At 45.8% G+C, this 18,562-nt stretch overlaps 1 protein-coding gene across 3 annotated transcripts in view; it reads left to right on the top strand.

The window, feature by feature from the left end:
- The first annotated feature begins 2,315 nt into the window (after nucleotides 1-2,315).
- LOC144807675 (uncharacterized) overlaps nucleotides 2,316-18,562 on the top strand; it is a 75,596-nt gene continuing 59,349 nt past the window's right edge. Inside the window, exon 1 of one of the 3 annotated variants that reach the window (XM_078673311.1) lies at nucleotides 2,316-2,448. The gene's annotated coding sequence lies outside the window, so the exon portion shown is untranslated. The remainder of the gene's footprint in view (nucleotides 2,449-18,562) is intronic. The other 2 variants (XM_078673313.1, XM_078673312.1) reach the window with 2 other exon arrangements.

Raw genomic sequence — 18,562 nt, 5'->3', positions numbered from 1 at the left:
CTGCTCAATCCTACAAAGCCAGCCTTCTCTTTTTATACAAAATATTATGCTTCAGGCAAACATTCTTTAGTTTACAGTTGACCATTCACATATTTTCAGTACAAAGAAAAAGCAGAGTCATGATGACAAGCTTATTTTCAGTTTGTCCAGCCCACAATAAATTACCCGGCAAGGTCCAACATTTTCCATCAAATATATCGGCGGACCCCTAATAAAAACGGGCACCTCCTCCTCGTAAAGCAGGTCATAAAGTAAGGAACAGAGACAGGTGTGTGTAAGATTAGGCGTGGTTTGTGTGCGATGAAAGGTTTATGGCATGTTGTGCCTTGATACTATCTCGATCGGACACTGGGAGAGGAACTGACCGAACAGGTTTGGCCTTGGGCAGTGGGGTCAGCTTGCCCAGGTCGTGTAGAAGTCAGCAAAGGTGTACGTGTCCTTCTGACTCGTTTTTGGCCTTAGTCACCAGCCTATGTGAGTGCAATCACAAAATGGCTGCCGAATACAAAATGGAACCTGAGGTTTCAGGACGGAATCTCTGGTTTCGGGGTGAAATCGTCACTCGAATATGACGAAAATGCTTGTGCATAGTATACTAGCCATTCTTGGTCTGCTGACATCAAAATCGTCATGATACGACGATGTTTATAACACAGGTCCAGAATTTTAAGTACTACATTACGCAGTATCTTGGACTCTGCTGGATCGATAAACTTCCATCCCTGTAATATGCTCATTGTATATGAACAATCAATAGAGAATTGAGGTATTTAAAAACGACACAGGGGGTGGTGTCACTTAGCATTTGACTTTGCCAATTCCAAAGAAAGAGACATTACTGCATTTATAGACATGATCAGCACACATGTAAAGTGATAATATTGACAACCAAGTCCCACTGAAATTCAATTCAATTCAATTCAATTCAATTCAATTTAACATTCTACTGAACTGTGTGCAGTACTCATGGTGAAATATGAGAAAAGTTTTGCACCAAAATATGGGACAGAGGATCTGCTCTGTGCCGAATAGTCATGTGTGAAGTTCTAGTTAATCCCAATAGTTTGGAAGAATGGGCCAGGTTTGTGTGAGACCTCAGCACGACCTCCAAATGTGTTAGTGTCACTCGTGATGAGTGACGCTTGAAGGCTCTGATATATGCACGTCCAAATTAATGTCGCTGTTGAGGCGCTCAAGGTTGCTTGCATGACAATACTGCAAAGAGTTGACACACTCTCTAATCAATGGTGTATTGATGACGAGTGTACTGTGATATAGGGGCCTATGTGAAGGAGTAGAATATTTTTGAGTATTGAAATGCTGCTCCCCTGTTCTTCCGACCAGTAATACCCACTCATTTTTATGATACAATGCAAAGTGTGTGAGAAATTTCCGGTTCATACTTGGCTGCCCTATCTTAGGAATGAATTGCTTCAAAGATAAATTGCTTTTTTTTTGTCAGTGAATCTTTGTTGAGAGAAGGAGGTGGTTACTGTGAACAAAACACCAAAGCCTGGAAGAGACCGCTATCTTAATATTTCAGGAGACAGTTGTGCTCTTAAACCAGAAACTCAAAACCTAATTAGAACCTACAATTCAGTCTTGTTTGAGGATATAAAAAAATAAAAAATAAAAAAACCATATTAAATATAAGGAATAAGCCACAGACATAGAAAAATTAGAAATAAGTTGTTCCTTCAATTGTCGCTTTGACACATGACCTATGCCTCATTGTCACTGATCTGGTGTTTAAAACTCCATGGTATTTACCCCTGTTTACTTTGCTATCTAGGACGTTGTGGATTTGAAAAACTGCAAATAAATTATTTAAAAGAATAAATAAGCTGCCCAGTTTAATTGGAAAACAGACTGATATTCTGATATATTCTTTGAAATACAGATATATTCATTGAAATACAGATATATTCCTTGAAATACTGTCTCTTCCAGTTGTCGTCACCATTCTGTAAATACTCTTAAGTCCTTTACGTAAGTGTTTGGGAGATGCTCATCTGAAGTGAAGCTATAAATACTTTTTTACAGCAGCAAAGTGTGAGGCCCTGTACTTGAACTGTCTGACCCTTAAAAACATTCACATCTGTGACATCTGAAATCCCAGGTCTTTACAGGCACCAATGCTTGTTTGTGTGAGCCTGGAGGCGGTGGTTCCGTCAGCGGCCACCAGAGGGCGATCCTTATCTGCTGATGAAACCCCCTGAGCTGCACATTGCATGAAAGGAGAAGGGTTTCCTCCTCCGGGTCAGCGGTGGCAGAGACAGCACTATCAGCGGTGCTGACATCACTTCCTGTCTCTCCTCGTGTTTGCAGCCTGCTTCAGAGAAGAAAGGAGCCCTGTCTGGTGGGCAGATACCTTCATCTTCAGACCCTCACAGACCCCAGATCTGCCCCCCCAGGAGGAGGAGAGAGCCCGGACAGGTTTCTGCTCAGGTAGGAGCTGCTAACTCACTTGGCTGCAATTTATTAATACATGGTTCAGATTACCCCCTCCCTGGCATTCATGGTGAGGTCAGGAGGGCTCAGCTCTTCCTCCTGCTGAGGCTGAGTGGGGAGCGGAGGAGGTGAGGCCTGTCAAGGGGTGCAGAGGAGGTGAGGCCTGTCCAGGGGTGCAAAGGAGGTGAGGCCTGTCCAGGGGTGCAGAGGAGGTGAGGCCTGTCCAGAGGTGCAGAGGAGGAAAGGCCTGTCCAGGGGTGCAGAGGCCTGTCCAGGGGTACAGAGGAGGTGAGGCCTGTACAGGGGTGCAGAGGAGGTGAGGCCTGTCCAGTGGTGCAGAGGAGGTGAGGCCTGTCCAGAGGTGCAGAGGAGGAAAGGCCTGTTCAGGGGTGCAGAGGAGGCGAGGCCTGTCCAGGGGACAGAGGAGGTGAGGCCTGTCCAGGGGACAGAGGAGGTGAGGCTTGTCCAGCGGTGCAAAGGATGAGAGGCCTGTCCAGAGGTGCAGAGGAGGAGAGGCCTGTCCTGGGGTGCAGAAGAGGAGAGGCCCATCCAGAGGTGCAGGGGGAGAGGCCTGTCCGGAGGTGCAGAGGAAGAGAGGCCTGTCCAGGGGTGCAGAGGAGGAGAGGCCTGTCCAGGGGTATAGAGGATGTGAGGCCTGTCCAGGGGTGCAGAGGAGGTGAGGCCTGTCCAGGGGCGCAGAGGAGGAGAGGCAAGTCCAGGGGTGCAGAGGAGGTGAGGCCTGTCCAGGGGTGCAGAGGAGGAGAGGCCTGTCCAGGGGTGCAGAGGAGATGAGGCCTGTCCAGGAGTTGCAAGGAAGAGTGGCCTGTCCAGGGGTGCAGAGGAGGCGAGGCCTGTCCAGGGGACAGAGGAGGTGAGGCCTGTCCTGGGGTGCAGAGGAGGTGAGGCCTGTCCAGGGGTGCAGAGGAGGTGAGGCCTGTCCAGGGGTGCAGAGGAAGAGAGGCCTCTCCAGGGGTGCAGAGGAGGTGAGGCCTGTCCAGGGGGGTACAGAGGAGGTGAGGCTTGTCCAAAGGGGGCACAGGAGGTGAGGCATGTCCTTTCAGGGGGGTTCGCAAAGAAGGTGACGCCTGTTCAAGAGATGCAGATGAAGTGATGCCTCCCCAGGGGGAGGAGAGGAGGTGAGGCCTGTCCATGGGTGCAGAGGTGATGAGGCCTGTGAAGCTGGTGCAGAAGAGTTGAGGCCTGTTCCGCGGGGTTGCATAGGAGGTGTGCCTGTTCAGGGGTGCAGAGGATGTGATGCCTGTCCTGAGGGGTGCAGTGGAGAGGCCTGTCCAGGGGTGCAGAGAAGGGTGGCGGCCGGTGTCTTTGAGAGCTCTGTCCACCCCATTCCATCAGGTCAGCAAACTGGGAGTTTGGGTGGACTTGCATCTGTTCCTAAAAGGATACATTAAAATCACCTGCTCTACAGGCTTCTGACTGCTGAAAGTTATCAGAAAAATACTTCCATTCATCCCTGCTTTATCTAGGAGGGACCTGGTACAGGTTCTGATTCTATCGAGAATGGATTCCTGCCTCACCTTATACGTAGGCATATCTGAATATCGCCTACATAGATTGTTGCTACTACAAAGACAGCAGCTGGGCTGGTTCTGAGGTTTATAAAATCAAGGTCGATCTCCAACAAACTGGTCAAATTGCACCGGCTTCCTGTCCTGAAAAGATGTCAATATAAAGCACTTTATGTCATAAACGCTCTACAATCCGGGGGTTCCTTCTTATATGTCCTCGTCTTTTCCTGGTATCAGCTGGCCAAGTGGTGAGAACCCATCATGCTTTGCGGCGTAAAGTCTCTAAGTTTATAAAAATCAGAATAGATGGCTGCTCTCTGCCTGTGGTGACTGCAGGTACCTGGAATGGAATGCCCTCCCACCTGCCCTGTGCGCCCAAGAAAACATGAGTTCTTTCAGGAAACAAATCAAAACCTTTCTGTTCACGTTTAGGGGCTGTGGGATTTTGATACTTATGTGCTTATACTAGCGCCAGGACACTTCTTTCCCAAACTAGTTATTCAGCGCTATATTAATTTGGTTTCACATCTAGTCATAAGCCATCGATCTCTGGGCAACAGATTGTTGCAGCTATAGACGCCCTAGGAGGAGAAAAGGCTCCGGGATCTGAAGGTCAGTTGTAGAGTTTTACAAAGCTTAGAAATAAATTCCTGCCTGAGGTGATGCGACCCGGCTATCCCTCCTACGAGAGAGAATTGTCTTCCCGTTACAGTTGGGATTTGTCCCACATAAACCCACAGCAGTTCATCTACGGACGGTTTTCGCAGTGCTGCATCGGGAAAACACACACATGAAGGCTGATGATGGCGATAAGGGGTTTGACTCCCTGGAACAGTCTTTTATGATCGAGACGTTTAGGCGCCTTGGTATGTCAGGGAGTTTGAGATCACGTAGGAAACTGCTGGACACACAGCCTATGGCCTGAGTTTACGTAAATGGGCTCAACTCAGACGCCATTCAGATCACCTGGGGCACTGGGCGGGGACGCCCTCTGTCAGCCGTTCTATATACCAGGAACGAACCCTTAGGCCCGTGAACTCCAAGAGAGGTATACCATAACCATACTTGGCTGAAACCTTTTAGACACTGAAACCAAGAAGAAAACACATCTTTATAAATTGACAGGTTTATAGTCACAGTGGCCAGGCCTGGAGGTGCGTTGAGAGTTGAGAAGGGCAAACGACGGAACTTCAAAAATCCTTGAAGTTAGAGGTTTTCTGGACAGGTCCACTGTCCTCTGGAGATCTGATCTTTATTGAAGAGTAGAAAATAAAATATCCTCTTGGAATCAAAAGTATCACCAAATAGGTATAGCCACTATTCAATCCACTCTACTCAATCACATCTACTCAAGATCCGTTAATCATACATAAATACCACCAAGAAAGAAATTCCACATAATAGCTTTAATATAAAAAAATACAACTCATGTTATTGTGTTTTTACTTAAAAAGGAGATTATATATGTGACTCCTTATAAACAGTTCTAATTGTAATCCCCCAGTACAAAATATAATTTGGCGCACTAAAACACTTCAGATAAAAATACATGAGGTACCGGCATCAGTGTGGGTTTAATGTGCTGAGAAGTTTGATACCAAACTTCCCAGGTTTCAGTGTAGCCATTATGGTGTTGTGGAGTTCATAATGACAAACTCCCAGCACCATATACCCCCTGGCTATAGGAAGCTTTATCTTCAATGGAGACACGGCTTCTACCAATCAGAGCCCTTACATGCAAATGGTGCCCACCTACCCCAAAAAACTGCCTAGGTTGTTCTGCGGCTGCAAAAAATTAATTGCATGTTGTCTTTTTCTGTCCTGGATATCAGATTCAAGGAATAAATGGATAGTTCCAATATGTAAGAATTTGGGGATTAGACAGTGCTCTGAATCATTCTGGATATTAAAAACTGATCTTTCTCCACCAATCGTTTTTGCTGTAACAAAATTCCTAGCAGCGATGTGGAATAAGAGACGGAACTATCTGAATGTTTAGTCCAGTGGGAGAAGGCATATATATGTATTAAGCCTCGGAGAGTTTAAAGTAAAGCCGGGGTGTTTTGATGATCATGTTTTTAAATGTGTCTTATGGATCTTTGTATTTTATAGTGATGTTATAGCTCAATGGAGATTTCTTATTGATGTTTTTAATCTAATGAATTGAACTGATTTGTGGTAATCTATATTGCTGAATTTAATATGTCTGCTTTTATGACAATGTTGTTGAAATAAAGATGATAAAGAAAAGATATACTCTTAATGGCAGCACTGTACTTACAATGCCCAAGAATGGACTTGGGCACTGTAGGGGTACCAGGCTCATTCACCTGTACCCTCACTACGGGTATAGTGCACCAAGCTGGAGTGGTGGCTGATCTAGGCCAGGGCCGTGGGTTGTAGGCATGGCTCACAGGGATGTGTGCCATGTCGACTCTTCATTTTGTTCTGCATCAAAACACGCAGCCTGCAAAGGCAGTGTGTGTGTGTGTAGTGGTACAGGGCCTCTAAGGGTGGTACAATAAGTGCTGCAGCCCTTAGAGGTTTTCCCTGGTCACAGTGCCCTGGGTACCTGTGGTACCATTTACCAGGGGCTAAACTGTGGCCAAAGATGCCCATTGGGTTAGTTTTGGGGAAAGTACACAGGCCCTGGGAACCTGATTGGCAGGGTCCCAGGGCACATCATGTCCAAGTGCATCAGTGGTCTGGCAAAAAGTGGGGGGCTTACTATAACAGAAACCCACTTTCCTACAGGTAGTCTTTGAACAAAATGTGGAGAAGCATACCATGCATTCTAACTTGTCATTTGCTGGTCTATTTTCCAGAAGGGTCTAACTTGGACTCCACCAAGCACGTTTCTTCATATTTTTCAGCAATTTATTTGGGTATCCGCGTTCCTATAATTTGTGCACAAGAATTTCTGCATTCATGAAATGATCACTTTTTCCTGAGCAATTCTGTCTTATCCCGAGAAATTGGCCCGAAGGCAAATTGGCACGTAAACTGCGTGGATGATGACTAGTATAATGCAGGGCATTGTTCCTAACCATTGATTTGGTAAACGATGTAGTTCATAATCGGCCATTGTGGCCAAAGACCGCTACATCCAAAAATTTGATAGGTGACTGGCTACTGAACACACAAAATTGTATATCTACTGATCTGGCATTCAACCATTCAATAAACACATTTAAGATATCATCTTGTCCATCCCAAATGCAAACAATTCCATCAATAAACCGAAACCATTTTCGGATATGATGCACAAGTGGATTGTTATCATAGATAAACTTCTCCTCAAATTTGGCCATGAATAGCAATGGCCAGCTGTGGGGCAGAAGGACAACCCATCGCTGTCCCTTTGAGTTCCTCTCCATGGGCAGCTCGCTGGTGTGACAGTGTCTCCATGACGACACGTTGAGATGTCTGCCCCAGTACTCATGGCGGAAGGTCGAGCAGTCGCGGTGGGAGGATCTCCATCTTGGGACTGAGGTGCTGGTGTTATTGCAGAAGTGCAACAACGGTAGAGTCAGCAGTGGTTGTCTGCATCTTCGATCTGCGGTCTCCGAATCAGCGTTTTTTATTTAGCAGTTGACAGTGGCAGGACTTCTCAGCACTCTGCCACATTTCCTCTGTTCCTTCTGGGCCGTTCCTCACAACGGGCTCTGCTGCTGGTCCTCCTCAAAGGGCAGGCAGACTTCTGCCGGACAAGGCTCTCTCCTCTTCCCTCTCATCAGACAGGCAGCTCACATGGACCACTGCCAGAGGCAATAGTTTCGTCCCGGAAGACTTGCAGAAACCAGGCAATGTGCCCTCGCCTACGGGGGAGTCACTATCAGTGATACTTATCTTGAAACAGCAGCTCTTTGTGTCGGACTGTAAAGCAAGTTGAGTTACAACAAAGCCAATATGTCTGTGACCCACTTTTCTGTGGTATTTTCAGACCCTGAATGCTTATTCCCTGTCTGGATTTTCCGGTTTCCCTGGTTCTATTTCATTGTCCATTTTCTTCTGCGGCACAAACAAGGACTTTGTGCAGGGTGATTGCTGCTCACAGCAGGTAGTGATGATGCTGCCTCCATGCGGGAATACTTACAACATGAGCACAGTAAGTGTGAACATTCTAAAAGGCGGTCCTGACTCCATCCCTCCACCCTTGTGTCCAAAGTTACACCCTTCTCATCTGGATTGCTGACAATATTGCCCATCTTGTGCCATGTTAGATGGTGGGCAATCAAACATGGATGTGACTGGTAACAACATACATACACATGTGTAAACAATATAGAGCCCTGCGACCTTATATTATAAATACATGTCTCAAAATTCAAACAGGGATGCAAATGCGAGGACTGGTCATGACACGTGAATGGAACTTTACTCAATCCCCTGTAAGCACCGCAGCCGCCCTCTGACAAGTAAAGTGACCAGTTCAGCTGGTGACCTCTAAGAACATGGTACGCTGCTACCACTACTCACTGTACGCAGCCAGGGACACAGACCGCAGTCTTTGCCCCATCAACAGAGTGGTTGTAGTATCCGTCAACGTCCCCAGAGCCATGCTTTGGGTCTTCGGGTCAATTTTGGACCTAGTCATGCAATGCACACACAGTATCTTCTGCCTGCTGAGGCCAAAATAAAATCAGGATAACAGAGTCACCTGCAGTTCCATCTCTCAAGGCAAGGGTGCACGGGCTTTGTGAGGTACTGGGTTTTCAGAACCGGTACTGATCCGGTAACCCAGCGGTGCCAGGGTACACCCAAAGACCTCGAGTTCTTCCTGATTCAGACCACAGAAACTCAGAGTCTTCTAGGTGAAGTCAAGGATTGATTTTATTGGCTGCAACCAAGGTAACAAGCGTCCTAGAAGTACAACACACAGGAAATATGTTCTCAGGAGACTGCCGCAATTCACAAAGTCAGGCTTCTCTTTTTATACGAAATATTGTGCTTTAGGCAAACATTCTTGACATTTTATAATACTACAGAGATGTTTCCATTACAAAGAAAAAGCAGAGTCATGATGACAAGGCCATAGTTCAGTGTGTACAACCCATAATAAATTACCCGGCAAAGCCCAACATTTCATCAGATATCGCTGGACCCCCAATAAAACCGGGCACCTCCCCATCATAAAATAAGCGAGAGAAGAGAGCAAGGACAGGTGTGAGCAAGATTCGGCAGGGTGTGTGTGCGATGGATGGGTTTATGGCCTGTTGAGCCTTGATGCTATCTTGCTCGGCCACTGGGAGAGGAACTGACCAAACAGGTTTGGCCTGGGGCAATGGTTCCAACCTGCCCAGGTCAGAGAGGAGTCAATTAAAGGTGTACGTGTCCTTTGGGATTGAATTGAGCTGCAATATAGGCCTATGTAAAGGGCAACTCACAAAATGGCTGCCGTACACAAAATGGGAGCCAAGGGTTCAGGAGGTAAATGAAGATTTCGAGGTGAAGTCGTCAATCAAATACGACGAAAATGCTTATACATAGTGTACTAGCCATTCTCGGTCTTTTGATACCAAATTCGTCATGTTCTGATGAAGTTTTATTCTCGAGTGCAAAATTATTACACGAGTCCAGAATTTTCAGAACTACAATCCCTCCTTTTGCCCTTACATAGGCAATTAATCTATCCTCATGTTAATCTGAGTCCAGATCTATATTCCTAAAGTCATTGAGATGTTGCTGTAACATCATCCTAGTACTTAGCTCGTCTTTTGATACAGGTTTCCTTACACATGATGTAACACAGAGGCCACATATTGCAGGAGCACACTGCACGCACAGACAGAACAGGAAAAGAATGGCTAAGACCATCCCAATGACCATCAGAATTTTCCATCCCCAGCCGGATATCAGTTCCCAGAACCATCCCATTAATGACCAATCTCCTTTATCCACATGAATAGATTCGGAAATCTTATGCAGTTTGGAGATGGCCTGGTACACTGTTGGAGCGTTATCTGGGATGAAAACACAGCAACTCGATTGGATCAATCTACATACCCCACCTCGGTCTGCAAGTATGACATCTAAAGCGACCCTGTTCTGAAGGGTCATAAGACGATCCGACTGGAGCTCAGCAGTCAGGTTACTAAGGGCACCAGCAGTTTCAATCACGGTGGACTCAACTACCCTTGTCAATTGCCTTATGTTCCTGCTGTTAGCCATGGATCCCCAGAACGGCAGAAAACCCTTTGCAAAGTCCCCAAATTCTTGACCTGCAGTGTCTTCTTTACTCAAGACACCTCTAACTATCCTTGTCCTGTGGTAATCTGCCGCTGCTGTGTAGGTGGGAGGCAACAGGAATGAAACAAAACATGAGCCCAAAAAGTCAGGGGGCAACCATGTATAGGCTCTATCATGGCAGATGAAATAAGTACCCTTAGCTGCCAAAAATGCAGGGGAAGTCTGAGACCCAAAAACATACGTTTCAGTACAGACACTCTTCCCTAACTGAGCTCTGGGATTCTTGCCAGTACCTTGCAGACACAGGTGACCCTGATGGGGTACAATCCAGATCGGGGACGATCTCTTAGCTTGCTGTTTCTCACTCAGAGTAGCTTCATATCCGGTCACGTTCCAATTTATATATGCAAATATCTCATCGTCCGGGGTATTTTCATAAGAGATTTCTCCCTTAATCATGTCGACTATACCCTTAACCAAAGCGCTATTCTTGGGATTGTCTTTTACAGAACGTAGGGGTTGGACTTCACGTGCGTATATGAACATTGTTCTGTATGCCCACACAGAACCATTGTGGCTGAAAGGCATAACCAGATAAGGGATACCTTTATCCGTTGTGTGAGGCATAAGACCACACACCCAACAGTTAGTCGTGTTCATTACTAGTTGGTGTTGGTGCAAAAGCTGAACAAAGGAGTTATTAATGAACTCTAATCTCCTATTGGATTCATGGTCCGGAAGGGGGTGGAAAGAATGAGAGGAAACAGTAGGAGGAGGAGGTGTGGGTGATGCAGTGGGTGCAAAGGTTACACGAAAAGAGAATAAAACATTTCCTATCAAAAACGTCATCACACTGAATAGCATAAAAATGCACAATATTAAAAAGCTTTTCTTTGTCATAGTTTCACATAATTTGTGTTTAAAGTTCGTTGGTTAGGCAGGTCTCTACATCTCGGAAAACTCCATCCTCTCTAAAGTGCTGCCCACGATGGGAGGCTGATTCTGCTAAGAAATGCTTCTGTCAGTCTAGGGCAACTCCCTTGGACCAACCTGAACTGCCGACCTAACGTCGTCAGTTGCACCCCAAAGACTTTAAGCAATCGCGGCCCTAGCAGCGGAACCCGGATGGCGGTTCGAAAAACAAAAATAAGCAAGTTTTCAGATGGTAGAGCTGCACTTTCAAAAATAGTACTTGGAGGGAAAAAAGAAAATTTTATTTATTTGTCCATAGATCTTGGTCTTAAATTATAACGTTTTCTTCCAGGTACTGTTTGATCCTGAAACAAGAGTTCAGGCTCCAAAGTGTTCAATCGCTTTGATGGTGGCACAGTTTCTTGCAAAATGTCTTCACTTTCACGTTCAGAGTTAGTTCCTTTTACTCGAGCATCACTGAAAGGCAGGAGCTTTGGCACGGTGCTAGTCTCTGAGTCCGCAACACCCTTCTGGACCCACTGGTCATAAGGCAGGGGTAAAGGGATCCTTTTACAGTGGACCCCGTGGATCCAGTGCTTCTTCCCTTCCACTCGAACTGCCGATCTTGTGGAAAGAAGGACGAGGTGCGGTCCGGTCCACCTGGGCTGGTCGTTCTTTGTCCGTTGGAAATTTCTGACCAGCACCCAGGATCCAGGGTCAATGGCGTGTCCTGGAGTTTCAGAAACAGGAGGCAGGGTGTCGTGAACCTGTTGATGCAAAACACGCAATTTAGCCGTCAATTCATACAGATAATCAAGCAGAACAGGGTGTTCTAATTCGCTGAACTTGGTGGGCCTAGGCACTCCCCATATATTGGCCGGACGGCCAAAGACTATCTCGTAGGGACTCAGTTTCACTCGCGAATGCACAGTCATTCTGGTAGATAGGAGTGCTAAGGGTAGAGCATCAGGCCATTTAAGACCTGTGCTCGCTTGAATTTTGGACAATTTTAACTTAAGCGTGCCATTGTAACATTCAACTAATCCAGCTGATTGGGGGTGATTTGCAGCGTGGAACTTCTGCCGAATGCCTAGCCCTTCACATACATTCTTCATCACACGACCCACAAAATCACTCCCATTGTCAGACCAGATAATTCTAGGCATTCCGAATCTTGGGAAGAACTCTTTCACAAGGGCTTTCGCTGTGGATAAGGCAGTATTGTCTTTTAGGGGGTATGCTTCCACCCATCTCGAGAAGGCACAAACAACAACGAGTACATATTTTAAATTGTTGCACCTCTCCATGTGGATGAAATCTAGCTGCAAAACTGCAAACGGATACGTAGGAGGCGCAAAATGACCAGCTGGAGTTGGGGTTCCCCTACCAGGATTGTGTTTCAGACACACCATGCAATTCTTGACCACATTCTCTGCACACTTGGGAATTCCTGAATTATGCCATACTGGAGCCAACAACTTGCAAATCCCTTTCACGCTGATGTGAGCCATTCCATGAGCCATTGTGACTACTGCAAGCACATATGCATCGGGTAACAACCATCTCTGATTCTCTGACAATTCAATCCAACAACCATTCGCATCCATTCTACCCGTACTTTCTCTCCACATGTTCAACTCTTTCTCTGTAGCCTCAGCTTGAATGGACTTCACACTCTCTATCATGTCTTCACACATCCCAACATCGCCAACCCATCTTGCAGGGCCTGCAACATACATTCGGCTCATCACATTCCTTGCAGTTTCTTTCGCGATTTCATCAGCAAATGCATTTCCACGACCAACATCATCAGTCACCTTCTTGTGAGCACTACATTTCACAATCGCTACTTGCAGAGGCATGGTCAGTGATTGAAGAAGCTCATTCACCAACTGACCATGCTGAATCTTAGCTCCATGCGAAGTCAGGAACGCACGTTCTCTCCACAATCGTCCAAAACTGTGAGCCACACCAAATGCATACTGGCTGTCGGTATAGACAGTCACTTTCATTCCTTTCGACAACACACATGCTCTCGTAAGTGCAATTAATTCTGCTGCTTGAGCTGAATTATGTGGAATACGTGCAGTTTCGATAATCGTATGCAAAGTCGTGACAGCATATGCTGCAGTCGTGTCACCATTTGGGAGCTTGAAACATGAACCATCCACCCATAATGTACCATCACATTCAGCAAGAGGAGTATCCAGGAGGTCTATTCTCCCTTTCGTTTCTTCTTCTGTCTTAAGGAAACAATCATGTTGTTCTGAAGCATCTAATTCTTCTACAATTGGCAACAACGTAGCTGGGTTGAGTGTATTGCATCTCTGTATGTGCACATGACTCGCTAATAATGTTAATTCGTAACCTGACAATCGAGCACTAGTTAAGTGCTGTGTCTTGGTTCTGTTTAACAATATGTCTACTGCATGTGGGACCATAACGATCAAGGTGTTATCCATCACTAAACCAGCAGACTGTCGAATAGAAAAAGCTGCTGCCGCTGTTGCTCTTAAACAACTTGGCAATGCTTTAGCTACCGGATCCAAAGTCGAAGAAAAATATGCACATGGACGCTGCTTGTCTCCAAATAACTGTGTCAGTACTGATAATGCACAACCTTGTTTCTCATGGACATACAATGTAAAGGGCTTACTGTAGTTGGGGGTACCCAACACAGGAGCCGAACATAATGCATCACGCAGTTCAGAAAAACTTTTCTGGCACTCTTCAGACCACGGGACGGGATTGGGTGTATCTTTACATGTTAATGCCATCAAAGGTTTGGCCAATAACGAAAAATTTGGAATCCACTGTCTACAGTATGATGTAATACCCAAGAAAGCAAAGTCAAAGTCAAAGTCAGAAGATTTATATAGCGCGCTACATACCCGGAGGGTCTCAAGGCGCTTGAAGAAGGGTGGGGAGTTACTTGTCGAATATCCAAGTTTTAAGTTGCTTTCTGAATGCTAGATGGTTCTGAGTGAGACGAAGGTGAGTGGGGAGTGAGTTCCAGGTTTTAGCTGCGAGATAGGAGAAGGATCTACCTCCCATGGTGGTTTTATTGATGCGAGGTACGGTAGCAAGGGCTTGGTTGGAGGATCGTAGCTGGCGGGAGGGGGTGTAGAAGGAAAGTCGTGTGTTGAGGCATTCGGGTCCAATTTCGTAAAGTGCTTTGTGTGCGTGGGTTAGGAGTCGGAAAGTAATCCTCTTATTGACGGGGAGCCAGTGGAGGTTTTTCAGGTGACTAGAGCACGCACTTCTCTCTGTGTTTTTGGCACACTCAATTTCGCTATTGCCTGAATTCTCTCTGGGGTCAGTTTCCTTCCCTCCTTCGATAAGAGATGACCTAAGTAGGTCAATTCTTGTCGACAATATTGCAGTTTGGAAAGTGACACCTTGTGATGTAAATCACACAGATGACGCAACAATGACAACGTGGCTTTCTTGCATATTTCCTTAGTATCTGCAGCAACAAGCAAATCATCAACATACTGTACAAGAGTAGCACCATCAGGTAAAACAATCGTATCAAGCTGAGTTTTGAGAGCTTGACTGTATATTGATGGACTTTCACAGTAGCCCTGGGCAGCGCGTTTAAAGCGGAAACTTCGTCCTCCTAAAGTGAAGCCAAAAATATCCCTGCTCTCCTCAGCAATGGGGATGCTGAAGAAAGCATTCTTCACGTCAATCACCGAAAACCATGTTGCAGAAGCTGGAATCATAGTTAATAGGGCAGTAATGTCGGGGACAACTGGAAATTGTGGCACAACTATTTTATTGACCTCTCTGAGATCAATCACAAATCTGTACACAGGTGGCTGAGAAGGATCAGTTCGTTTCAAAACAGGCAGAACAGGACTATTGCAAACGTTGCCTCTTGTCTCTTCAATGACATCTTTTTCAATTAGATCGTAAACGATCGCTAGCAACGCTTTTTCACCTTCAGTAGAAATTCTGTATTGGGGAATTCGTGGCATTTTAACATTGGCTTTTAATGTGACAATATATGGTGGTATTTCTAAAAGACCCACATCATTAGGACCAGTAGCCCAAAGACTATCAGGAAGAAGCGACAATTCTGTTGGAAGTTTATCCCTTGACAAATACATTGGAGAAACCACTTTCTTACCTAAAGTAAGTTGTACTCCTGAAGGAGAACAGTACAAAGTCGCATACAATCTTTTTAATAGATCTAATCCCGACAAATTTTCACCACAACCTGTTGTCAGGATGAGGGGTGCTTCTAATTCACAAGGACCAACAGAAAGGGACAAAGGGTCAGAAATCAAATTTCTAACTGGGGCGCCAGAAAAACCTATAGAAACATTCATTTCGCCAGACAAAGGTGCGCCAGGGAGTTTGGAGTGCATAATAGAACTCTTTGTAGCACCAGTATCCAACAGAAAAGGTTCTGACACACCTGATGTAATCACCTCAACGTATGGTCCACTCTGATCTACTGGAACTGAAACAACTCCCTCTCTTTGTCTATGGCTGTCCTAGCAATCATTACTTTCCCAATGCTCATCTTCTGTATAGTAATCGTCAGCATAGTACTGAGCTGTCCTACCAGATGCATTATTCTGCTGATTGAACCTATTCATAGAATCTTGAGGTGGAAGGGGACGTGCGTTTTGGGGGACGTTTCCACGTCCTCTACCTCTAGAGGCTTGCTGAACACCTCTACCTCTTGTGTTTGAACCACCATTTGCACGCTGTAACAGAATAGGACAATTATTCTTAAAATGACCTTCTTCCTTGCAATACGAACACTGATTGGGACCTACAGGAACACGTGACTGAGTATACTCAACTCTTTGTGAGTTCCTTTGCTACTGTTGAGGCTGTTGATAATTACTCTGATAGTTATTCTGACCACCATTATTCTGGCTACCACCACCACGTGGCGGATAGGCTTGCTGTAACAAAACCTTCGTTTTCAACTCTTTGGTTTTCTTTTCTGCTCTATCTTTCTCGTCTTTGTCTCGATTTTCGTAATACTGTGCAGTAGCCAATATCTGTGCTGAAGATGAAACTGCCCAAGAACTCTCTGAATCTTTTAACTTTTTACACAACTCTGGAAGCAAATTGTGCACAAATTTGTCGACGAACAAACGCTGACCACCTTCTGTGGTCATATCTTGACCACTGTGGTCGACAAACGTTTCTTCAAACCTGGTGAAGAAATCTGACACCGTTTCATCTTTCTTCTGCTTACACGCAGACAGTTTATCCCAGTTTACACGCATCGCAGGCATTATCGTTTTCATGTACTCAATTATCCTACCAGGGAGTTCTGCTACTAAAGGCTCAGGTTTAGCACCACCAGTTTGTAGGGCATCTGCAGCAGCAATAGTAGCCCATGAGTCACCTAACTCCTGATCATGATCTGTATGACGAATCTTTCCCCATAAGGGCTGTGGAACAACATTCCCAAATAACATATCGATATCGGCTAGATTCATGATACATGAACCAGCAGTCTGTGACAACTCTTTGTAATACCCTGCAGGATTTTTACGCGGATCAGGCAATGTCTGTTTAAGGGCGTAAACTTCAGATCGCTTCCATGGCACATGTACCCACACACGCTGAAAGTGTGGCAGAATAGGTGGGTTAGCATTTGCGTCACCCTCTCTCCATTGTGGGGGAACCTCTCTCATGGGGTACTGTCGCGCCTTTTTCCTACCAGATGTATCACGCTCAGATTGAGATCCAGAAGTGCTCCCCTTACTCCGATATGACAACAATATCTCAACCGCTTTCTTGACATCGGGACCTACAATCATGCCCTCTGCGAAGTCGAACCGCGCACGACACAATTCGGGCGGGTTACATTCCAGATCATTGTCTTCCAAATCTTCACAGAGAAAAACACACATTTGTTCAAAAACGTATCTTTGCTTTGGTGCTTCCCATTGACGGAAGACTTCCATGACAGACTCTACATCATATCTTACAGTGTCCATAACCCATTTATGCGCTAAACGATTCAGTAAATCTCTCTCTCGATAGTCAGGCAGTTGACTTCGCAACTGTCTTCGTTCTGTGTTAGGGGTCGTATTAGGCGACCCGAGGAAAGGTGAGAGAAGATTAGTAACAGTGTTGGCCATTCTTTGTCGAACGGAAGGAGAAACTAACGGAAGAACGGGCGGAAAAACAGGATGAGATAAGGTAGGAGCAGAGACAATAGCAGGGGGAGCATTAGGAGAAGTAGAAGGTGCACTAGGCAAAGTCGTAGAAAGCACAGGTGAAGCAGATGTGATCGGTGAGCCTTGAGGAGGCTGCACCAGAGGAGTATGAGCCAGCTGAAGAGTAGCTGGTGGGTGCTGGTGAGGAGGAGGCAATGCAATTATAGGTTGCGCAACTAAAGGTTGCGGAGGTGCCGTAGCATTTTGCGCATAGGGCGGTGGCGAACTTAACAGATGTGTCATTAACGGATCTTTTTCAGGCTCTTTTGCTGCATCTTGCTTAAGAGTCGGCAAAACTGGATAGCATTTATCTATTACCATTTTACGTTGCCTGTGCAACTGCTCACTCATCTGTTCTTCTTCATTGTCTTTAAACTGCATAGCAGCTTGCATTACTGAAATACTCCCTTCTCTCTTATTTTTCTTCGCTAATTTAATTTCCTTTTGTTTGGCCTCCTTACGCCATAGGCGGAAACAGTCAAACATCGCCGGCCGGGCTTTCTTCTTAAAAAGTTTAACTTCGAGATTGTCTAGAATTTCGGTATCAAAGCTACCGTATTGGGGCCATTTTAAAACACCATCTTTTCTGGTGTATTTGATCCACACTTCCTTATATGTGATGGGGCCTACTCCATGTTTCACATATAATTCGTAAGTTGGAGTTCCAACCGGAGGAACCGGACATGAGTCCTCCAATCGGGAGTCCCTATTATTACAACCAAGACAAAACAAATTTCCAAGTCTAAGACCAGGCATCTTCGCTCTCTAGTCTAGTTCCAAACTTCGAAGGATTATCGATTACGATATTTCTCGAGAATACACAAGTCCCTCGGTTTTGGTGCTTGCAAGTACCAAACAAAACGATCCCAAGGGATACCCAAAACTAAGAACCAACTAAGGACTGGGAGACGCTCCACTTATACTTAACTGAAATATCGATGACGTCACCAGAAGACTCGTCTCAGTGTTTCGCTCTACCAAACTTCAAGGGTCCAAATCAGGGCGATAGCCAGGGCAGCAGTCCTTCGTTGCCGTCGGGAAGCGGGGAACCTCGCAGCAAAGACCTTCGGACCACGTCGACATGCAGGGGTCGATGAAGTGGTTGGCCGTCCTCCGGAATTTTCACACGAAGCTCCTCACGAACCTCTGGCTGGACCGGTACCGCTGGAATCGCCCCAAACGTTGGGCGCCAACTGAGGTACTGGGTTTTCAGAACCGGTACTGATCCAGGGTACACCCAAAGACCTCGAATTCTTCCTGATTCAGACCACAGAAACTCAGAGTCTTCTA

Source organism: Lissotriton helveticus, chromosome 1_2 (assembly GCF_964261635.1).
Source record: "Lissotriton helveticus chromosome 1_2, aLisHel1.1, whole genome shotgun sequence".
In the NCBI taxonomy this organism is placed as follows: Eukaryota; Metazoa; Chordata; class Amphibia; order Caudata; family Salamandridae; genus Lissotriton; species Lissotriton helveticus.
This window is presented reverse-complemented; position numbering and strand designations above follow the sequence as displayed.